The sequence below is a fragment of the Cnephaeus nilssonii genome, assembly GCF_951640355.1.
Source record: "Cnephaeus nilssonii genome assembly, chromosome: 20".
In the NCBI taxonomy this organism is placed as follows: Eukaryota; Metazoa; Chordata; class Mammalia; order Chiroptera; family Vespertilionidae; genus Cnephaeus; species Cnephaeus nilssonii.
The window spans coordinates 42,967,660-42,985,387 of record NC_137091.1 but is presented as its reverse complement, the minus strand read 5'-3'; the positions used below and the strand labels follow the sequence as shown (position 1 = coordinate 42,985,387).

At 41.8% G+C, this 17,728-nt stretch overlaps 1 protein-coding gene across 3 annotated transcripts in view; it reads right to left on the bottom strand.

The window, feature by feature from the left end:
* ARHGAP35 (Rho GTPase activating protein 35) overlaps positions 1-17,728 on the bottom strand; it is a 136,115-nt gene that overhangs the window by 32,165 nt on the left and 86,222 nt on the right. The gene's annotated exons all lie outside the window — the stretch shown is intronic.

Here is a 17,728-nt window from a genome sequence, read left to right as displayed (position 1 = left end):
TGCCCATGGACCGTGGGGCTGCTGGGTGTATAAATGAAGCTGGGCCCTGGGGCTACAGAAAGAGGGAAGGTTCCAACCAATTACTCTTGACTATAATCCTCACTAGGCTGAGTGCCCTTCTAGGCCAATATGAACTGCCCTATTCATTTATGAACCTCTGGAACCTCAGGAAACTGGCACATGAATTACTCTTTTAGGATAGTGAAAACTAAGCATTGTGAAGCTATAGCATATTCTGGTAAAGAGAACAATTAGGGGGATGGAAAGTAGAATTGAAAAAGATGAATTCTACTAGCTCTAAGAATTTAAGAAACACGATTTTGGTATAAAAACACGAAAGTGAAATCTGTAAAACAAAAAAAAAAAATTAGAAAAGACCCAATTTTTAGGATTTAGTAGCTGATAAAATAATTGTCACAAAGTATAGGGAGAGAATATCAAAAGGTGGTATTATGATAACTGAATCTATAATAATAAAAGCACAATATGCTAATTAGACCAACAACCTTCCGGATGAAGCAGGGGCTGAGAGGGCTGAGGCTGAGGCGGCTGCTGCAGCGGCAGGAACCAAGGCAGAAGCCCCTGGCCACCGTGGCAGCGGGGGGGGGGGGGGGGGGGGTGTCCAAGGCCGCGACAGCGGGTGGGGGCCCATGGCAGGGGCCGAGCCCCTTGCACGAATTTCGTGCATCGGGCCTCTAGTAAAAATATAAAGAGGAAACAAAAAGGTGGGGTTTGAAGGTTTTCTGAGGCCCTGTCCCTCCTCCCATCACTTTAGAGCCATGCTATATATACTGGACAGGTTACCAAAGACTTATCAGGACTGTTCATTTCTGCAAGTTTTTGAGACTTTGAGTCTCACCCTGGGTCCAAGTTGGCTTATGCCTGTTCTTCTCAAAGAATTCACATGTTGGTAAAATCTTCCAGTAAGCTCTAACAAGCCGTGTCAACCCCTCTGCTGCACCGAAACTGCCCTGTCAAGCAAACACTATCCCACAGTCAGAGGGGCAGCTGAGTCAGTCGGAACTTGAAAGTTATTCTGTTACAGTTTTTCAATGGAGGTAAGTGACTTATAGTGTAAAGCAGTGATTTTCAACTGCTGTGCTGCAAGAATTTTTAAAATAGTCAATACCTGACTATTTAGTCAGGGGAACTGATCTCTTTCCCCTTAGACTGTCAAGTAAGAAAATGACAACAGCCAACACAACAATAGCTATCTGGTATAAATAAATCAAAATTATACCTATTTTTTGTTGTCAGATTGGCAAAAAATATATTTCTTCGTGTGCCACAGAATTCTAGTAATTAGTGTATGTGTGCCATGAGATGAAAAAGGTTGGAACTCACTGGTGTAAAGGAAGACTTAAAGAAAGATGTCACCTGTTCAAGTTCACAAAACAAACTAGAAATTAAAAATTCAATTTATAACAATCTCACTCTGATGATATGATAGGACATATGGTGGCATTGGGGCAATAGTGTCACAGCAATAAATCATTACTAAAACATATTACCTGCGTGACACTATACTAGATCCCATGTATAGTGGGGATACAAAAATTAACAGCACTGTCGGGGCCTTTCAGGAGGTGATCACTTAGAGAGACAATAAGGTGAACATGTGAAGAGTGAAATCATACTTAAAACATAATAAAAGGTAAGCCACAAGGTAGAACACAGTGATTGCTAAGCAGAGGACACAGACCATAACTGACACAGAAACCTGAGGAGGGAAGGCGAGGTTAATTCAAGTAAGGATGGTCAGTCAGTCACAAACCCATCTGTCATCAAAGACCCAGCCGGATTTGCTGAAACCAGAGTGGAAGAGGAAGGCAGCGGGCGAAGGGACACAAAGGGAAGAAGTGATGAGATGGGCTGCAGGAATTTTTAGTTAGAGTGCCCACATATGGAAGGCCCAATCTGGTTCAAAACAAGGACTTACCAACTTGGTGTTTTTCAATTTCCCATCTTGAACGTCTCCCCGCAGTGCTATATTTACCAGTGCCCCCTTAGAATAGACTGGTACTTTCTTTAAGATTTCCTCCACGTGTCGAGGATGTGTAAGATTTAAGAGAGGCCTCTGCACACTCACCTGAAGTTTACACAAATCTCGTGGTATTGTCAACACATGGAACAGCCATGCTAGCGAGGTTGTCTTATATTAAGAGGGCTGGCTTTTGTAACTTAGCCATTATTTCTAAGTCATGATAAAACAGAGCATCTCACACAAATACGCTATTAGCACTAGCAAGGTTGATAGTGTGTATATGCCAGTAAGTGAACAGAATACATCTCAATCCCTAGTCAAAGGTGACAATTTTTAAAAAATATATTTTTATTGATTTCAGAGAGGGAGAAGGAGAGAAAAATAAAATATGAGAGAGAATCATTGATCAATTGCCTCCTGCACGCCCGCTACTGGGAATCGAGTCAGAAACCCGGGCAGGTGCCCTGACCAGGAGTTGAACCAGTGACCTCCTGATTTATAGGTCTACTCTCAACCACTGAGCCACACCCAGCTGGGCAAAGTCGACAATTTCTGACCAGAGGAAATGTTCAAACATCCAACTATGCTTTGACTCACACAAAGTTTCCAGAAAGAACCTCTACAGCAAAATAAAGGAATCCTGGCTGCTGAAAATTTCCTATCGTGGAGTAACACCGCCAGGCAAACAATTCCTTGGAATCCCCACTCCACTACCTTCCCAGAGCGGACCAGGAAAGATAAAACAGGAATGCTCCCTTTTTATTCTGAGCAAACAATTTTACTGTAAAAGATACAATTATCTGAAACAGGGACTGGCTTGAAAATGACTAGGAAGAAGCAGCGGAGAGTAGAGATCAGGATGAGAAGAAAGCTCGAGGAAAAGAAATCATGAACGAGGAGGCTCAAATAACAGAGAGCTGGACTCTTCCTCAGCAGTAAAGCTTCCAAGCTTGTCTACTGACTGGGTGTGAGGGCTGGTGCTGGGATTTCCCCAAACAGAGCCATAAAACCAGAAACTCCATTTGACACATCAGCTGGCTCTCAGACACATCATTATTCTTCAAGGGCCTCAAGGTGAGAGACACTGTCACACATTCACAGCCTTCCCGAGTGCCAACAGCATCACTAGTCCAATCTGGGCAAGACAGGCCAGGACTCCGGTTTCCAGCATAAGACTCTCAGGAAGCCTCAGCTGCATATGGTGGGAGAGGAAGAAAACCCTTTAACTCTTGGGGTCTTATCTGCAAAATGAGAGTGGGACTAGATGCTAAAAAAAAGCACCAACTTTTATTGGAGTACAACACACACTAGTAAGTTTATAGAGAAGTGTAGGTACAGCATGCATTTTCACACACTGCACACCCTCATGTAAATAGCACCCAGATCAAGACAGAACAGTCCTAGCCATCCAGAAGCCCTTCCAGTCCCTCTATTTCCTGCCCCTGGTAACTGCTGTCCTGATTTCTAACAGCATAGGTAAATTTTACTTGTTTTTCTACTTTACATAAATAGAATCATACAGTATGTATTCTTTTATTTCCGACTTCTTTTGTTCAACATGTTCCTGAGATTCACTCATACTGTAGAAAGTTGAATTAGATGATTTAAAAAAAAAATGTTTTTATTGATTTTAGGAGAGGAAAGGAGAGGGATATATATATAGAGAAACATTGATTGGCTGCCTCCTGCACACACCCTACTGGGGACTGAGCCCCCAACCTGGGCATGTGCCTTGACTGGGAATCGAACCAGTGATCTCCTGGCTCATAGGTCGACACTCAACCACTAAACCACACAAGCTGGGCGAACTAGATGGTTTTTAAAACAGCTTCCAATTCTAACATATTAGCATTTTAAGAACACTATGCCACTCTTATACACTGTTAATGGGAGTGTACTCGCAACAGGATTTTGGCAATATCCATAAAAAAGTATAAAATGTACATGCCTCTCAGTCCATCCTGAGGTAATTATCCTACAGATATACTGCACACGTGTACGTATGTATATACATGCCTATAGATAGCCATTGCAGCATTGTTTATTAAAAAAAAAGAAAAAAGACTGGAAACAATGCCTTTCAACAGAAAACTGATGAAATAAATTACGATATATCCAGACCAAGATATTCTATGCAGAGAAGAGCAAGGAGAGAAGAAAGTAGAAGTAATAGTAACAGCCGACTTTTAACTATACCTACTAATATGAGAAAATATCCACAATGTATTCTTAGGTAGAAAAAAAGCAAGTCATGGAACAGTATGTTTAGTGACCTCCTGGTTCATAGGTCGACGCTCAACCATTGAGTCACACGAGCTGGGCTTTACTTTTTAATTTAAACAATGCTATACAGTTTAATTTTTTTAAAAAGTAATATATATTTATTGTTAAATTTATTTTCATACAATATAGTAATTATACTAGTATAGAGAGTAAATAGTACAAGCCCTGTTTTTCACCACTACCTTCTCAACAACTCCCCCCCAGAATCACCCGAGACACCCCTGAAATTTTTGCTGTTTTCATCAAGTCATAAACATACAAGTTTTCTCCACCTTATAAATGGGCTCACGCTGCACTTATTATTTTAAAACTTGCTTTTCTCACTTTATAATAAATTGTGGACATATTCACATATTGGTACATATAGGTAAACCTCATCCTTTTTTTGGAAGTTATACACTGATTTATTTCTATTAGATAACAGATATTATTCTTATTAAATCATAGCACAAACCAGGAGGCAATGCAATGGAAGAAACAAAGGGAAGAGGGAAGGTAGCATGGTGGTAAAGAACTATTTAGAATAAAAGTGGAGAGCACATTGTGAGTATGGGATTTTGAGATGAGAACTAAGGCTTTCAGAATTAATTTTGAATTTGAATACTATCCTTTTCAGTGATTGGAAACCTCAGTTTCTAGTAGATGAACAATTTGTTCAACAAATTTTTATTGATATGTACCCAGAATTTCTCAATTTAATGAGATTTAATATAATCAGATTGAAAATACAGTAATGGGAATTCTGTAACGGAATAATATTCTTGAGCAGACATGTTGGTGATAGTTGATACATATTTGATGATCAAAGCATTGCTGTTGTGGGACAAATGAATGGAGCTGCAACTCATGTGTAGCAGATATAGGGGCTCCTCAAAATCATATTGTTTGACTCTATTGGAATTGTCTTAATTCCACTGAATGCAAGGTCTCTGAGGGAAGGACACAGATTTGACCCAACTCTGTACACCCGAGTATACAAAGTCTTGCCCATAGTTTCATGTGATCAGCATACAAAATATTTTTCAAGTGAATGAATGAGATGGTCTTCCAACGGAAGTTAACTGCCTCACTCTGCACCAAAGAGATGTCCATTTTTCCACCTCCTTCCTTCATAATTCCCATCACTGTCTTTTCAAACCTCATCTTTTTAACACCTGCCTCATATGCTGCTGTATGGATGCATGATTCTCCTGCTAACAAACAGCCTGTGCACACCTTTGTGGGCGTATGCCAACATTTCCAAAGAACAAATTCCCAGAAGGGCCAGGACCAAGGGCATAAGAGTTTACAAATTTAACTGATACTGGCAAATTATCTTATTAAAAAATATTTTTATTGATTTCAGAGAGGAAGGGAGAGGGAGAAACAGAAATATCAGTGATGAGAGAGAATCATTGATTGGCTGCCTCCTGCATGCCCCCCACTGGGGATCAAGCCCACAACCCTTGGGATCTTTTTTTTTTTTTTTTTTTTTTTTTTTTTAAAATATATTTTATTGATTTTTCACAGAGAGGAAGGGAGAGGGATAGAGAGCTAGAAACATCGATGAGAGAGAAACATCAACCAGCTGCCTCCTGCACACCCCCTACCGGGGATGTGCCCGCAACCAATGTACATGCCCTTGACCGGAATCGAACCTGGGACCCCTCAGTCCGCAGGCCGACACTCTATCCACTGAGCCAAACCGGTTTCGGCAACCCTTGGGATCTTATCTGCAAAATGAAAGAATGGGACTAGATGCTAAAAAATGCCCTTGACCAGAATTGAACCTGGGACTCTTCAGTCCTCAGGCCTACACTCCATCCACTGAGCCAAACCAGCCAGGGCTCGCCTCTGATTATTATTATTATTATTATTATTTTTAATATATTTTATTGATTTTCTACAGAGAGGAAGGGAGAGGGATAGAGAGCTAGAAACATCAATGAGAGAGAAACATCGACCAGCTGCCTCCTGCACACCCCCTACCGGGGATGTGCCCGCGACCAATGTACATGCCCTTGACCGGAATCGAACCCGGGACCCTTCAGTCCACAGACCGACGCTCTATCCACTGAGCCAAACCGGTTTCGGCTCGCCTCTGATTATTTTTAATAAGGAGTACCTATTTTACAAGAACTACAAAAGCTTTAAAAAGAAGTTTGAACCCTGGCTGGTATGTTCAATTCCCGGTCCAGGGCACCTACCTGGGTTGGGGCATGAGTGGGAGGTGGCCAATTGATACGTCTCTTTAACATTGATGTTTTCTCTTCCCCCACCTCCCACTCTCTCAAAATCAATGGAAAAATATCCTCGGGTGAGGATTAACAATAAAAAGAAGTAGTTTGAAACCTAAAGACTTAGCAAATCCAGTTTTAAGTTAACAGCTGGGGACTATTTTAGAAACTAGTCCCAATGGCCAGATTTACCGAGAAGGCCAAAGGAAGACCTGACTTATTGCTGTGCACATGTCGCCACCACAAAGAATGCTGGCTCCAGACATTCTGATCAGAAGCAATCAACCTACTCTGGCTGCTGGTTGCCGAGGTCTATGTTACAATCAGGCAAGAGACGTAAAGCTCGTGCTGCCGTGACTCATGTTTTTCTGCCATATGAAAACTTCCATTTTAAATTATTCAGTTGCAAAACCTGGTTCCCAGCTTCTAGGAAAGGCCAAATCTCATAAGGGCTAGCATAACACAGACAACCAGGGCTGCTAGTTACAGGAAGCGGGGCAGACTTTTAAGTCAGCAAGGCCCTTGTAGATGAGCTAGGTCAGTGGTCGGCAAACTCATTAGTCACAGAGCCAAATATCAACAGTACAACGACTGAAATTTCTTTTGAGAGCCAAATTTTTTAAACGTAAACTATATAGGTAGGTACATTGTTATTAACTTAATTAGGGTACATGGTATTTTGTGGAAGAGTCACACTCAAGGGGCCAAAGAGCCGCATGTGGCTTGCGAGCAGCGGTTTGTGGACCACTGAGCTAGGCTAAGCTGCTTCTCATTTTAAAATTGAGGACACTCAGACCTTAATGTATAAATAAATAAGGTTAAGAGTTTGAGCTTCGGATTGGATAGATGAACATTTGAGCTGACTCTGTTACTTATTAGTTAAGCCACTTAAAAAACTTTTTTTTACAAATTCTCACCCGAGGACGTGTTTAGAGAGAGGAGGGGTCGGGGAGAAACATCAACTACTTGCCTTCCGTTCACGTCCTGACTGGGGATCAAACCTGAAACCCAGGTATACTGTATGCCCTGACTGGGAATTGAACTGGCAACCTTTCGGTGCACAGGATGAAGCTCAACCAACTGAGCCACATTGGCCAGGCTAAGACACTTAAAAAAAAAGTTTTATTGGTTTCAGAGAGGAAGTGAGAGGGAGCGGGAGAGAGAGAAACATTAATGAAAGAGAAACATCAATCGGCTGCCTCCTGCATGACTCCTACTGGGGATCAAGCTTGAAACCCAGGCATGTGCCCTGACCAGGAATCGAACTGATGACCTCTGTGGTACATGGGTTGACACTCAACTACTGAGCCACACCGGCTGGGTTATTTAAGTCACTTTTGATTAAATGATTTAATTTTCCCCAATAGCAGCTCATCTTTAAAACAAGAAAATAGTAGTGTCTACTTCAAAGGACTATATGGGATTAAGTAAGAAAAGAGAAGAGGGATTAGCGTATAACTTTCTCTCTGTAAGATCACCCAGAAATCTATGCAGTTAGGCACAGACATTCCGATCCCCTGGTATGCTAAAAGAAAATGTACGAATCCGAACACCAGAAATTCTAAATGGAACACTTGCCAATTCTGCTGAGACAACTGACAGGTGGTTGTGGTTGTCCCAATGTCCCCGTCTCCTTTCCAGGGAACAAAGAAGAATGAATTCCCTTGTCCCCCTGTGCTTGGGCTAAGCTGAGCCATGTGACCAGTTCTAACCAATGACTTATGAGCAGAAGTGAAGTGCGGCTGAAGCATTTAATTGCTGGAATGAGACCTTCCAGAGGTCTCTCTCCCTCTGCACCTAGCATCATTCAAAGGAGGGGGGAGGGGGCTGCTTGTCAGCTGGGTCCCTGAGTGAGGACAATGAAGAGCAGAGGCCCTAGGACAAATATCGGTTAGTAAGAAATTTTTGCTCTTTTAAGTCACTGAAATTTTAATCTGGCCTAACGTAGAGAAAAAAAAATTTAGCTAAAGAAATGATAGTAAGCCCAGGCCAGTGTGCTAAGTGGTTAGAGCACAGGCTCACGCACCGAAGGGTTGAAGGTTCGATTCCCGGCCCTTTTTGGGGCTTGGTTGGGGCTCATGCGGGAAACAACCCATCGATGTGTCTCTCTCACATCGATGTTTCACGCTCTTTCTGCTTCCCCTCCCTCCCGTTCATTCTCTCTAAAAAGCAATGAAAAAAGTATCCTCTAGTGAGGATTAATTAAAAAAAAGTAACAAAATAATGATAGTCATTATTACGGTTGTGGTTAAAAAAATAGTCTAAGAAGGAACTTTGTTCTTTTTATGTAGCTTCAAAAATGAGAACCTATGAGTTCTCTATAATACATGATCTAAGGGAAAAGCCACAGGGATCTGTAGCTCTGTCACCCACCAGCTCACCAATGGCTTCCTGTCCTGGCGATCAGACTGGTCTGCATTTACTCCTGCAGCACACTCTACCTGGTAATAGAGGAAACACATCTTCCTCAAGTTTCTCAGCAGAGTAATGTCCACACACAGGATATGGGTACCAGAGGACATGGTTCTAACAGACATGCTAATAAAATCAGAGGGAGACAGAAATAGCCCCGCTAATGGAGAGAAGGCAGGAAAGCATCTAAGCACATCCTCCTCACTAAACCCTCAAGCCACTCCCAAGACAAGAGACAAGATCGGGTTACCTTTAAACAAAAGCAGCAATTTCCCAACCAGTAAGGAAGTTCTCATCATAGGCCCCCCCCCCCAAAAAAAAGGGGGGGGTAGGGGATGGGTTTCAGAATGCTAAATTTATTACAGTTAGAAGACTGTACTTAGTTTTAAAGTGGCAGAATAAAAACGACTTTACCCCTTATCCTTTGGAGAACCACACAAAAGCAACCAGGAGAATTTCTCAAATTAGAAACATCATATCTTTGACAAAACCAGAGATATCTGTGACCTCAAACCCCAATATGTGATGAGTAAGAACTGCTAAATGCTATAAAGGTCAAACAGGGCTTGGGAAAGCAATGAAAGAATGGCTGTTGGTACAGATGTCAGACAAAATGTGCGAGTCCATTTCTACAAAGTAAATGTTGCACTCTAAGGGGGAGAACACCAGCAATCCATTGTTCAAAACAGTGGGAACTGGCTCAGGGACTGGTGACTGAGGCTTCCTCTGAACCAGTCTGGCACGAAGAATCACACACACAAGTCAAACGTACAGGAAGCAGTCTATCAAGGAGGTAGGGTGACAGAGAGACTGTGGGGCATTACAAAGGCCAACTCCACATGTCTGTAGCACCATTCACACATGGAATATTTAAGGAAAACTTCTGCTAAGCTAGCCTCTCACCAAAAAAAGTTTCTGCAAATTCTAAGACTAGAAAGGAATCACCTTATTCAAAGATGAGTGAGTTTTAAAAGAATGCAGTACATACTGAACTATACATTTATTTTATTATTTTTGCCGTTTCTGTCCAGTTTATTATATAATCTAAGTTAGGAAAATTGGTATTCACAGATAAATAACCTTTGTCCATTAAAATGACATTATACTTGTTTCTGTAGGTTAAATAATAAAAAGTAACTCACATTCATTTGTACAATAAAAATGAACTTTTCATCCATTTCTATTGCCCAGTTTAATTACTGAGGAAACTTCTATTCTTTAAAAGATACTACAAGGACTCTTAAGAAGCAAGATTCTGAAAGGGGAAGATTTTTCAACATTTAGATCCAAAGTATTCTGATCCAGAATACAAAGAGAAGTATTTCAAAATGACAAGGAGAAAAACACACAATCTATTAGAAAAACACACAATCTATTAGAAAAATGAACAATCTATTAGACTCTTCACAAAAAAGCTACATTAAAACAGCCAATAAGCATATGAAAAGCTACTCAGCTGCTTTAGTGTTTAGGTAAATACAAAATATAAGCAAGCTGCAATTAAAAAAACAAACCCTCACAATATCAAGTGTTGGTAAGAATGCAGAGTAATAGTAATCTCATACTTTGGGAGTATAAATTGTTATGCCCATTTTGGAAAATTAGTTGTTGTTATCCAATAATGCTGAATAGACACATATCTTACATATCACTTCTAGGTATATAGCCAACAAGAATAGTGCATGGAAAATTGCACGCCAAGTTAAGAGACACTAGAAAAAAGGGAGAAAGGATTTTATATGTGCCTTTAGAATACCTTTCACCTCATTTTAAACATGGATCCTCCACGTTCAATTTGCACAGGGACCTGCAAATTATGTAGCCAGCCTTCATCTGGAGTCTTTTGTTCAGTGTTATGTGAAATGCATCTATACTGTAGCGTGTGTATAGCTAAGGTTTGTTCATTTCCATTGCTATAAAGTATATTCCATTGTATAAATGCACTATTCATTTACTTACTGTTTTTGACATTTGACTTGCTCACTTTAGCTCTTATAGAAGGAATTACTACGAACATCCTCATATTTATCTTTCAATGAACTATACATTTACATTTTGTGGTACATTTAAATTTAATGTTCAACATTTCCAGGAAGACTACCAGCAAAGAGGGAAGGTACAAGAAAAACCCAACTGCAAAGAACAGTCACCAAAAATGCTGCCATGTAGTAAATGAAAATATATTCCCATGAATTAAAAACAAATGATGAGTGCAATCCCCTCTATGAAACAAAATGTGCAAAGCAGAGACATGATCACTTAGAAATGATATTAAATGACAAAAGTAGATAAAACATTTAAGGAGCAGAGCTCAGAGAAATAAAAGAGAAAAATGGTATTTTTTCCATTATAGGAAAAAACACACACAACACTACATGGAAAAAGACAAGACATTGCTGAAAACCCAATAAGGGACACGCAGAACCGAAGTTAGGATGACTGGAATATACAGATTAAAGGGCTCACACCATGTTCCAGGAAAAACATGTTCTGGTAGACTTATTAACTTAAAAAAAATCTTTGGGGCATTTAGGCAAAACACTGACTGTTCTCAGATGTCTAAAATCCACAGTCCATGCTAAAAGACATGAGAATTGTGCCTATTAATATCCTCAAGGAAAGAAAGGCTAACCCAATAAATTCACATCCAGCCAAAAAGCCATCCTATCCTATCTAATAAAAGAGTAATATGCAAATCGACTGTACCTCTGCTGCACACACCAGCCACACCCACAAGCAACACCTACCAGCCAATCAGGAGCGAATATGCAAATAAACCCAACCAAGATGGCTGCGGCCACGGAGAGCAGGAGGGAGGCTTGGTTCTGCAGCCCTGGCCTGCCTTGGCCTTCGCTTAAGGCTACAAAGTTTCAATTATAGAAGATAAATAAATTCCAACAGAAATGGCTGTCGCCACTGAGCAAGCAGAAGGCTTGGCTCCATTCCAGGCTACAAAGTTTCAATTGTGGAAGATAAATACATCCCAGATACCAGGGCCTCCCTCTTGGGTCACCGGGGGGCATGGCCATCCTGCAAACCACCACAGGCCCTTCGCCCAGGCTGCCTCACGCCCCAAGGGAACCCCCACCCTGATCCGGGACACCCTTCAGGGCAAACCAGCTGGCCCCCACCCATGCACCAGGCCTCTATTCTATCTAATAATGCAGATTGACCATCACTCCAACACACAAGATGGCTGCCCCCATGTGGACACAAGATGGCCACCACAAGATGGCCAGCAGGGGAGGGCAGTTGGGAGGGACTAGGCCTGCAAGGGAGGGCAGTTGGGGGCAATCAAGCCTGCAGGGGAGGACAGTTAGGGGTGACCAGCCCGGCAGAGGAGGGAAGTTGGGGGCGACCAGGCCTGCAGGGAAGGGCAGTTGGGGGGGGGGGGACCCAGGCCTGCAGGGGAGGGCAGTTAGGGGTGACCAGGCCTACAGAGGAGGGCAGTTAGGGGCAAACAGGCTGGCAGGGGAGTGGTTAGGGGGTGATCAGGCTGGCAGGCAGAAGCGGTTAGGGGCAACCAGACCGGCAGGGGTGGGGGGCAGTTAGGGGTGATCAGGCTGGCAGGCAGAGGCGGCAGTTGGGGCAATCAGGCAGGCAGGCAGGTGAGCAGTTAGGAGCCAGCAGTCCCGGATTGTGAGAGGGATTTCCGACTGCCTGGGATCGGGCCGAAACCAGCAGTCGGACATCCCCCGAGGGGTCCCGGATTGGAGAGGTTGCAGGCTGGGCTGAGGGGACCTGCCCCCCTCCGTGCATGAATTTTATGCACCGGGCCTCTAGTTTAAAAATAATACTCTATGACCAAGTGATCTGTTTTTATTCACAACACTTGTGACAGCAAATGTGTGTGGGTTTTTTCCTCACATCAACCAGTTCTCCAATGTTCTGCATAGCAGCCGGGTGTTCAGTAATTCAATTCAATTCTGACACTAACTACGTGGAGTTAGCACAGAACTTACAGGTTAGGGGCTCAGCACACAAGACTGGCCTCTATTCAGATGCCGGTCATAAGTCCCAGCCTGCTGTACTTCTTCTGACTGACAGACTAGAAGTCGGGGGTCCCCGCACTTCTCTTCAGAAACACATTTTACTTACTATTATTTCTGGTTTATTATAAAGCTTAAAACTCAGAAACAGCAAATGGAAGAGATGCTAGGGCAAGGTATTGGGGAAGAGGCATGGAGCTTCTATGTCCTCTCCAAGTGTGCCACTCTCCCAGCATCTCAATCAGGAACTCTTTGAACACCAACATTTAGGTGGTGTTGTTTTCTTAAATGTGGAACACTTCACGAATTTGCATGTCATCCTTGCACAAGGGCTATGCTAATCTCTGTATCGTTCCAATTTTAGTATATGTGCTGCCGAAGCGAACACAATTTAGGGGTTTTTATGGAGGTCTCATTACCCAGGCATGGTTGTTAAATCACTTGGCCGCCGGTGTTTGAGCTCAGTCTTCAGCCTCTTGTCCCTTCTGTTAGGTTGGAGGTGGAGCTAAAAGTTCTAATTCTCAAATCATCATGCCTTGGTCCCGGTGACCAGCCCCCATCCTGAAGCTATCTAGAGGCCCTGAATAACCAGTCATCTCGTTAGCTTACATGATTCTCATCACCGGCTCTGGCCAGTCTGGGTCAGTGGTCAGAGCATTGGCCTGCACACTGAAGGGTTTGATTCCTAGTTAAGGGCATGTACCTGGGTTGAATGTTAGATCCTGGCCTGGTAAGGGCTTGTGCAGGAGGCAACCAATTGATGTCTCTCTCTGCCCCCCACCCTACTTTCCTTCCATTTTCTAAAAAGATCAATGAAGTAAATATCCTTGGGTGAGGATTAAAAAAAAAAGATACTCACCACCTCAGAGATTCTAAGGGTTTTAAGAACTCTGGGCCTGAATATGGGGAGGAAGACCATTATACCACAGCAAGTATGGTTTATTACAGGACTGCTAGGGTGGGTCAATAGGAGGAAATTAGTAATTTAATGTATACCTATATAGATTAAAAAAAAATTATGACGGCATCATCATAAAAGCTCAAAACATATTTGATATAATTTAACTCCATTCTTGATAAAACCAAAAAATTCTTAGTAAAAAAGGATGAATGAATAAATAAATCCTTAAAATGAAAATACTATATTTATCTCCTCCCAAAGCTAATAAGAAGATAAGAAGTTCCACTATTACTAGCATTATTTACTATTGCCCTGGAGGTACTAGTAACCAATATAAAGAATCCAGAGAAAAAAATACCATAGAAATAAAGATGGGGAAAAGGAAGTAAACAATAATTATTTACAGATATTATAAACTATTTATCTGAATTTTAAAACCCAAGAAACTCTGTATCTTGACTGTGCTGATGGTTATACAACTATATTCATTTGTCAAAACTCACCGAATGTACACTTAAAATTAGTGAAACTGGTGATTCAGTGTAGTTCTGCAAATGGATGGATGGGTGGTTCACTATCTAGATAAATTAAATTAGAGGGTTCAGAAAGACACCCCAATACATAAAGGAAGCTGGCATGTAAGTGGCTTTCAGATTAGTGGCAGGAAGACAAATCATGCAATAAACACTGTTGTCACAACTGAAATAATGTTGCATCTTCCACAGAATAAATTACAGATAAAAATAAAGCCATAAAAAATCCTAGAAAAAAACTATGGGAGACTTTCATAAATAATCTTGGAGTGGGGTAACCCTTTCTAAATATATCAAAAGTCCAGAAGCCAAAAGAAATAATGGAAAATTCAACTGTAAAAACAAACAAAGGAATAAATTCTATATGGAAGAAAGGTTATAAATAAAGTCAAGCAACAAACTAAGATATCTGAAACTTATTATGCAGACAAGGGAGCTTGCTAGTTTAGGGGGCTGGGATAAAAGGCTAAGAGGGGAGACATACTTTTCCACTGCATACTGTTCTGAATTTTGTAATGAACACATGATTTTAAAAAAATAGTGGGCTGGCTTGTATTTTGTCTGAAGTCATCTTTCCTACTACTTTGGAGTTGATAAGTATTCTCTTTTGTGAAATAACAGTTAAAAAAATAGTTTTGTGTGTTTTGTTTTGTTTTTAATTAATGTCCTTGTGTGGCAGAACAAAAGCTGGCACTCCTCTGTCACCCCCAAAATGCTAAGGGTAACTGTACTGGCCTACTAAAATCAAAGTCTGCAAGACGCATAGTGCAGGTCAAGATTAAATTGACAACCTTTTTATAGGCAAAATATGCAAGAATAAGACCAAAGTTATGATAATCCAGTTCCTGATCTGGGAAAGCATGGCTGCCAATCACCTCTAATCTTTTTTTTTTTTTAAAATATATTTTTATTGATTTCAGAGAGGAAGGGAGAGGGAGAGAGAGATAGAAACATCAATGATGAGAGGGAATCATTGATTGGCTGCCTCCTGCACACCCCTCACTGGGGACCTAGCCCACAACCCGGGCATGTGCCCTTGACCGGAATTGAACCTGGGACCCTTCAGTCTGCAGACCGATGCTCCATCCACTGAGCCAAACCAGCTAGGGCATCACCTCTAATCTTTATGGCATTATTAGAAGTCCTCCTTTGCAGGATTGTTGTCAAGACTAGATGAGGGCCGAAACCGGTTTGGCTCAGTGGATAGAGCGTCAGCCTTCGGACTAAAGGGTCTCAGGTTCGATTCCGGTCAAGGGCATGTACCTTGGTTGCGGGCACATCCCCGGTGGGGGTGTGCAGGAGGCAGCTGATCAATGTTTCTCTCTCATCGATGTTTCTAACTCTCTATCCCTTCCCCTTCCTCTCTGTAAGAAATCAATAAAGTATATTAAAAAAAAAAAAAAGACTAGATGAGGAACAGCACCGAAGACATACCTATTCAAGAGTAGCTGAAGGCCTTACTTCTACTTTTCAAATTATGAGACCAACATACCGCAAGATAATTATAGCTGCAAAGAAGTTTTAGAATTTACAACATTTCCATGTGTCTGTCTTTTGATCTTTAATATCACCCATCCAATAGCATACATCGGTAAGGCATATGATCTTTGCTCTGCATTGAAGAAATTAAGGAGCCCTGGCTGGTGTGGCTCAGTTGCTTAAGCGTCGTCCCATACACTGACAGGTCCCCGGTTTGATTTCCGGTCAGGGCACATCCTGGGTTTTGGCTCGGTGGGCATGTACAGGAGGCAGCTAATCGATGTTTCTTTCTCTCCCTCTCCCTTCCTTTCTCTTCTAAAATCAATAAAATGACTCTGTTCTCAGTCTCGTTTGAACACAGGCAAATCCTTCCTCCTATACCTATTCCCCTATTCTCATGTCCTAACTTCGAAGGGCAAGGATTATGTCCATACATTGTCTTCTGGACTACTGAAGACGCTCATTAACATCCTCATTGCCTGAGTCAGATGTTCAGGTGCCTGCATCACTCACTGTGCCACCACAAATGGTCATCATGCCCAACTTCACAAATTTGAATAACTGAGACAACCTATTTGGATGTGTAAATCATCTAATAGCTTAGCCACACATTTAATAGTTCAAAATAGACTTAAAAAAAAAGATGAAAGGACAGTACCATCTGACTAGCAATGTTAGAAGGTCTGCTTTAAGAATAGCTAAGAATCATTTGCAATTAGTTTGCTGAGAGCAAGTATTTTTCAAATGCCTAGTAGTTGGTTGCCCTAGCCCAGTGGTCGGCAAACTCATTAGTCAACAGAGCCAAATATCAACAGTACGACGATTGAAATTTCTTTTGGGAGCCAAATTTTTTAAACTTAAACTTCTTCTAACGCCACTTCTTCAAAATAGACTCGCCCAGGCTGTGGTATTTTGTGGAAGAGCCACACTCAAGGGGCCAAAGAGCCGCATGTGGCTCGCGAGCCGCAGTTTGCCGACCACAGCCCTAGCTGGTTTGGCTCAGTGGATACAGTGTTGATCTGCGGAATGAAAGATCCTGCGTTCGATTCCAGTCAAGGGCACATACAGGCTGGATCCCTGGCCCTGGTCAGGGTGCATGCGGAAGGCAGCCAATCGATGTATCTCTCTCACATCGGATGTTTTTCTCTCTCCCTTCCTCTCTCTCTCTCTCAAATAAATAAATAAATAAATAAATAAATGAGAAAGAAGTAGTTGGTTAAATCTAGGAGGACATATGGACATGTCAATATATTGTTTTTGTCATCACCCCCTTTAACAGATGAGGAAACCGAGGCTTAGCTAGAATAAGTAACTTGTCCAATAGCACAGAGCTAATGAGGCTGCAGAACTAGCCTGGCATCCAAGCAGACTGACGCCAGTGGATTGATTGTTCTTCACAGCTTTGCTGAATTCTCTCACTTGTTAAACAATGCTTATAACTGGGTGGCAGGATTAAGGCTTCTTTTTACTTTCTTCTTTATATCTTTCAAGAAGAAAAGTATGCCAATAATACAGCAATTTCCATTTTGTAAAAAAGACACGCGTTTTTTTCTTAAATGGCTTAAGGGGTTTCTTGCTTATATTATTTAAATGCTGCGTAAAGTCCTTCCCTTCAAAGATTACTGAAGCTAAAGCTTCCTTTCCCCAAATACAGGAAATATGAAGTAGCGATATTCAGATTAGAACGATATTGTTGGCCTTCCATAATTGCTGCCAAGAAGGCAGTTGAAAGGCTAGCTGTGTGTGGGCACGGGACGACTCCTCCGGCGCTCTGCCTCTCACGGTGAGGACGGAATGAAAATCATGCTTATCAAGAGCTTAGGACGAGGCCTCCTAAATGTTAATTATCCTCATCATTATTGTTGTTAGAACAGCTACCACCACATTCCTTCCATCCGATGATGTACATCTCAGCCCATTTTTCCAAACTA